Genomic DNA, 7010 nt, shown 5'->3' on the forward strand with positions numbered 1-7010 from the left:
ATGTGCGTGTCTGTATGTGTGTGTATGTGTCTGTATGCGTGTATGTGTGTGTATATGTGTGTAAGTATATGTGTATATGTGTGTGCATGTGTGTGTATGTGTGTGTGTCTGTATGTGTGTGTGCATTGTCTGTATTTGTGTGTATGTATGTGTGTGTCTGTATGTGTGTGTATGTGTCTGTATGTGTGTATGTATGTGTGTGTGTCTGTATGTGTGTGTCTGTATGTGTGTGTATATGTGTGTGTATGTGTGTAAGTACGTGTGTATATGTGTGTATGTATGTGTGTGTATGTATGTGTGTGTCTGTATGTGTGTGTGTAAGTATGTGTGTGTGTAAGTGCGTGTATGTGTGTGTATGTGTACGTGTGTACGTATGTGTGTAAGTGTGTGTGTGTATGTGTGTGTGTGTAAGTGTGTGTGTGTATGTGTGTGTATGTGTGTGTATGTATGTGTGTGAGTATGTGTGTGTATTTGTGTGTATATGTGTGTATGTCTGTGTGTATATGTGTGTATATGTGTGTGTATGTGTGTATGTATGTGTGTACGTGTGTGTATGTGTAGTGGTGATACGCGCTGGCAGTAGGGATCGTGTGGCAGCGCGTGGTGATTGGCTATGTATTGGTGATACGCGCTGGCAGTAAGGGATCGTGTGGCAGAGCGTGGTGATTGGCTATGTAGTGGTGACACGCGCTGGCAAAAGGGATCGTGTGGCAGCGCGTGGTGATTGGTCAACTAGAGTGGGTGCTCATATCGCGGTCCGCATAGGCTCCGCCCCCTCGGGAGCGGAGGACTATAAAAGGCGATGTGCGCGGGCGCTCGGGGAGTTGGTAACCAGTGAAGACAGAAGACGGAGGAGGAAGAGATAGGGCCCTGAGACCCCTAGCCCCGCTGTCCTTGTAAGGGCCGGGACCCTGTGTGGCTCAGAGGTGGGATCTTGGGACCCGCGGCCGGACGTCCTTGTGAGGGCCGGGCTGCGGGACCCAGTGGTCGTGATCCATACCCCAGCCGGGGTGGGTCTGTGAGTTCCCCTGGAAGCTACGGGGCTGGAGAGCCCGTGGGTGTGTAGCCGGGTGGAACGCGTAGCGTAGGCTGTAGTTGGCCACACGTGTTATTGTGGCTAAAGAACGTGTTAATAAAGTGTGCTACCCGTCAAGTGGTCTCCCGCCGTAATTTACAATATTACAACTGGTGTCAGAAGTGAAACAGTCTTCCAGCCATGGATACCAGGAAGACTCATCGGACTCACGAGCGTGACCGGGAGGAAAACCACGACGATTCGGGCCAGCAGGCATCGGGAGGAGAGGAGGAGGAGATGCCGATGCTACAGGACACCTCATGGGCGCCCAACGATCCGCTGGGGTCCGATACCGGACTCCGCGACGCGCACTCTCGTCTGGCAGAGCTGCTACTCACCGCGGCGTCCATCCTAGCGGAGATCACCACGTCAGGAGGAGGGAGAACGTCGATGGACATCGAAAGGGGTCGCGTTGGAGATTCCCGCCAAAATGTGCTTTGCACGAATGACTTTGAAAATGCCGCCATTTATACCGAGCGACCGTCTATTGGCGGGAATCGCGAGCAACACGTGGCCGGGGACCTCCAATCTCTGCCGCTCACGTCATCAGCGTGCGCTACGGGCCGCTATCAGCCACCCGTCATAGGGGCCGCCATTTCTCCTATCGACGGCGCGGGAAAAACACGAGTCGGAGGACGACATGGTTTCTCAGCAGCGTCTTCCCGCGTTGACGGCCTTCAAAGCGGAAGGGGGTGACTGGGGCGCATTCCAGCGGAGATTTCTCGCCCATCAAGAAATGTCGGGTTGGTCCGACGCTACGGCGCTACGGGCACTGCCTGCGATGCTGGACGACAACGCGCTCGCGGCCTTCAGGTTCGCCCCGAGATCGGCCCGCTCCACACTCAAGGCTGCGCTGGGCCTCATGGCCAAGGTGTACGGACCACCTTCGGCCTGCTGCCACCAATTCTACGAGCGACGGAAGGGAGACACGGAGACCGCGCTCACCTTCCGCACGGCGTTGCTGGCTCTCGCGGACGCCACATTCCCTCGTATGGACGAGGAGGGGCAGGACGCCATGGTTTTGGAACAGCTGCTGAAGTTGGCTCAGGACCTGGGGGTCCCCATCAACACAGCCGACGAGGTGGACATATGTTCGTTGCGTGTTGCGACGAGCATCCAGGCGCATGAGGTCCTGAAGCGGAAACAGGTGGTCGTCTGCGCTTCTGCCGCGGTCTCAGCTCCGGCCCCGGTGGACACCGAACCTCAAGTCATTCGCCCACGGGAGGAGGCATTCGCTACAGCACGACCGGGAGATTGGAGGTCGGGGGGTCGGTCGCCTCTGCGATCGACCCGCAAGCTGGAGCAACCGAGACCTGCGACGTCCCTCGTCACGTGCTACAACTGCGGCCTTCGCGGCCACGTGGCGTCCGGGTGCCGCGCTCCACGTCAGTGCGCCACGGGACCTCGGCTGGACGACGACCAGTGCCCCAAGTCGTCCCAACTACCCCCGGCAAGTCGCGGCACTTCATAAGCTCGGTCCACATACACAACACACATGGGCCACTGCTTCGCGGCGGAGGAGGTGCGATTGGGGGCCGGGGATTCGGTTCGGAAAGGGGGGTTCGTACGAGGGCCGGGAGAAATTAAATGGTCCGAGTTGGACAACAGAATGGTGGCTGCGTCGGCCGGGTCGTCTGTCGTTACGGGATTCATAGACGGTATCGAGGTCAGGGTGTTGGTGGACACGGGAAAGTCAGCGACTATCATTTCCGATCTCATTTATAACATTCTCCCCGTCCAATATCGGCCTCTGCTCCCGGTGGACGTGCCATGTTAAGCGGCGAATGGGGGCTCGTTGGGCATTGTCGGTCAGATTCGGGCGAGCATTGGCATAGGGGATATTAAATTGGCGGGGCCTGTTTTGGTCTCTTCTTCCCTAGCGGTTCCATGTCTGTTGGGTACAGACTTTTTGGCTAAGATGCCCATTAAAATTCTTGTTGTTCAAGGTTGTATTGAGCTGCCATCGGGTCGCCTTATTTCTTTTTTGTCTAACCCTACTAAACTGCGGACGGCTTGTGTGACGATCCAAGCGCTAGCGACCCATACGGTGCACGTACCCCCGGGTTCGCAGATGTTGGTACCCCTCCGGTTGCAGAAGCCATTGGGTGGGGAGACTGCGGGACAAGGCGTGCTTTTGGGTCCGTCGAATAGAGCTGTCGGGGGTCTGGACTTGGCGGTGGCTCAGACGTTGGTTCGGGCTGACGGGGACCCGTTCGTTATGGTTTTGAATGCTGGTTCGCGGCCAGCCGTTATTCCGCAGGGCTCCGTGCTTGCTCACGCAGCACCGGTCCCTGCGGAAGAGCGGCTTATTGCGCATGTTGATCCCGTCCCGGCGCGGAAAATTCAATCAGGTGAGGACCTGCAATGGTTGGACTCGCTGTGTGCGGGCTCCAGTAATTTGTCGAGGGTGCAATTGGGTGCGCTGCGCGCTCTGCTGATCGAATTCTCCGATGTGTTCAGTAAGCACAAATATGATATTGAGTGCACAGACCTGTTACGCCACCACATTGAAACAGGTGATGCAGCACCAGTCCGGCAGAATCCCTTCCGGCTGAGTCCTACCGAGAAGGAACACGTTCATTGGCCGTCAATGACATGCTGACTGCCGACATCATTTCGCCCTCATCCAGTCCATGGGGAGCACCCATCGTTCTGATTAAGAAACAAGACAGGTCCTTGCGGTTTTGTGTAGATTTCCGTCGCCTTAATAAGATCTCCATGGCTGACGTGTATCCGGTCCCCAGAATGGATGAGTCTCTGGACGCATTATCCGGGGCGCGGTATTTTTCTACACTTGACTTACTGTCGGGATTCTGGCAATTACCACTCGACGATGAGTCTAAACCTAAGACCGCATTCCGGACTCCTGGGGACCTGTTCCAGTTTAATCGGTTGACCATGGGACTCCATTCCGCTCCCGCGACGTTTCAGCGCCTTATGGAATTGGTTTTGTCGGGTCTGCAATGGGATACTTGCTTGATTTACTTTGACGATGTCATCGTTTTCAGTAGAACTTTCGAGGAACACCTCCAACGATTAAGGGGGGTGTTCTTGCAGATGCGATCGGCTAAGTTGAAGTTTAAACCGGCTAAATGCCACCTGCTTCGGCAATCCGTATGGTACTTGGGCCACGTTGTCGACTCTTCGGGGATCTCCACCGATCCCGCGAAGACGAACTGCGTCAGTTCATGGCCGATGCCCACGTCGGTTTCTGAGGTCCGCAGTTTCATTGGATTTGCTTCCTACTACCGCCGATTCTTTGAGCATTTCGCCACCATTGCCAAACCCTTGCATGCTCTGACAGCCAAAGGGGTCAGGTTTCACTGGGGGCCAGAGGAGGAGGCCGCGTTCTGCTCCCTTTGGGACGCCTTGGTGGGTGCCCCGCCCTTACGTTACCCTGACTTTACGAGTCCCTTCTTGCTGGATACTGATGCTAGTAACACGGGCATTGGGCGGGGGTGCTCTCACAGGTGGTTGGGGGAGTCGAACGGGTGGTCGCCTATGGTAGCAGGGTTTTGTCGCCAGCGGAACAGCGCTACTGTGTGACCCGTCGCGAGTTGCTGGCTATTGTTTTTTTTGTACAGCAATTTAGACCGTATCTCTATGGCCGTCATTTTACGGTCCGTACGGACCACGCGGCGCTTCAGTACGCATTGAGGGTCGCCCAACCCTCAGGCCAATTATCACGGTGGTTGGAGGTCCTCCAGGACTATCAATTTACGACCACTTACCGTAAGGGGTTGCACCACACCAACGCGGATGCCCTGTCGCGGATGTCACCTCGTCCCGAATGTGCGTGCTTGATGGGGTCGGCGCGTTGTAAACCGCATGTTGCTGTACCCGAGGGTGAGTTGGTCGCGGCCGCGAATGCACCGTTGTTTGACGTTCCCGCTACTCTTGCGGGCGGGGACTCGATACTCTCACTGTCTCTCGTTGAGTGGGGCCGACTCCAGATGGTGGACAGCTCCCTGCTTGCGTTGCGTCGCAGGGTGTGGGGTCCCGAGGAAGGTCAGAAGCGAGCCGGCTCCTGGCTGCTTAAACAGGGCCTGCTAATGAGATGGGACAATATGTCCCGGCGGCACGCACTCGTCGTGCATTCCGCTATGCGGGGCAAAGTTGTTCTGGCCGCACACGAACGCCTCTTGCATCTGGGAGTAAACAAAATGCTCACTCTGCTCCTGCGTGACTATTATTGGCCGGGGATGGGGAGTGATGTGGTCAATATACTAAATGGGTGTGTGGATTGCGTGCAACGGAAACCACCACCCGTTGCGCCAAATCCACCGCTGCAGTCCATTCAGGTCTCGCGCACGAACGAGCTCGTTACGCTGGATATCTTGGGGCCTTTTCCTGTCACGCCTAGGGGTAACAAGTACCTGCTGGTTGGTGTGGAATACTTTACTCGATGGCCTATGGCGTGGCCACTCGCCAACCAGTCGGCGGCGGCCGTGGCGGATGCCTTTGTCCAGGGCTACGTCTTGGACAAGGGGGCTCCCGAACGCTTGCTGACCGACCAGGGGAAGAATTTTTCGAGCAAATTGTTGCATGAGGTGTGCGACCTTTTGGGTACAAAAAAGGTGCGTACCTCCCCATACCACCCACAGACTGATGGGATGGTGGAGCGACTCCACAGAACTTTAACTTCCATGTTGTGCCAGCAGGTGTGCGAGGCACAGGTTGACTGGAACTTGCAGGTCCCGGGGGTCCTCGCCGCGTACAGGATGGCCCCCCATGCAGCTATGGGATTTTCCCCAATTTATCTGATGTACGGTCGGGAGGTCGATCCGCCCATGGAGGCTCAGCTGGGGCTTTCCGTGCCACGGCTTAATTCCAAGTTGGCCGACTATATTAAATTTAACATTGCAAAACTGGCCGAGGCACGGGAGGCCGCACGGCTAAATTCAAGGTCTCGCCAAATCGCTAACGAGCGCTTGCGTGCACGGAAGGTGTCCGTGCACGATTGGAAACCGGGCGATAGGGCCTGGCTGCACTGCCCTCATGCACCGTGGAGGTCGTGCGAGTTGCACAACCCCAGTGTGTTCAGATAAAATGGGGAAAGCGCCGTTGGTACGTTCACCCCTCCCGGCTGAAACCATTCTCGCCACCATATGGCCTTCCTTTATGTCATGAGGACCGAGCATGTGATGTGACCGGCGACCCGGGGAGGGAAATGTCTCCGCCTGATCCTCACATGTTTTCGCCTGATCCGCTCCCAGGTGTCTCGGAACTGACGGCTGCCGACCACCGGCGACCGGATCCCCGCGTCACGGGCGGTTCTTCCAGGCCCGCTCCGTGCCTTCCTGGGCTGCCGGAGCCACCGGACGGGCGACAACGTCCCGTCCCGTACGACAGACCGGCCAGGCGGACTCGCGCTAGATCGCGCCACTTTTCCTGACCGAATAAATGAGGTGGAGGTGCGGGACGAGTCGGCCGGATCGTCTCGTCACAGCGTTCCCCGTCCGTTCGACCGCTCTATCGTTCCGTTCAAGGGGTGAGCGGGAGGGGGATCGGGGGTCGAGGAGACACTGGACACGTCGGCCTTTTGAAAATTACTTTTATTGTGTTACTCGTCGGTTTGTACATAGTTCGTTGTTGTTACTGGTTAACGTTCGGTGTTGTGTTGTTGTGTTGTGTTGTTGTGTTGCGTTGTGGTTATGTTACGGGGCACACTTGGGGAGTGGGGTTTTTTTTTTTGCAGCCGGGCCGGCTGCGAGCTATGTGGGAGGGGGTGATGTAGTGGTGATACGCGCTGGCAGTAGGGATCGTGTGGCAGCGCATGGTGATTGGCTATGTATTGGTGATACGCGCTGGCAGTAAGGGATCGTATGGCAGCGCGTGGTGATTGGCTACGTAGTGGTGACAAGTGGTCTCCCGCCGTAATTTACAAAATTACATATGTGTATGTGTGTGTATGTGTGTGTGTATATGTGTGTGT

This window comes from Lethenteron reissneri, chromosome 69, assembly GCF_015708825.2.
Source record: "Lethenteron reissneri isolate LAM-NWPU_2019-01 chromosome 69, ASM1570882v1, whole genome shotgun sequence".
Lineage (NCBI taxonomy): Eukaryota > Metazoa > Chordata > Hyperoartia > Petromyzontiformes > Petromyzontidae > Lethenteron > Lethenteron reissneri.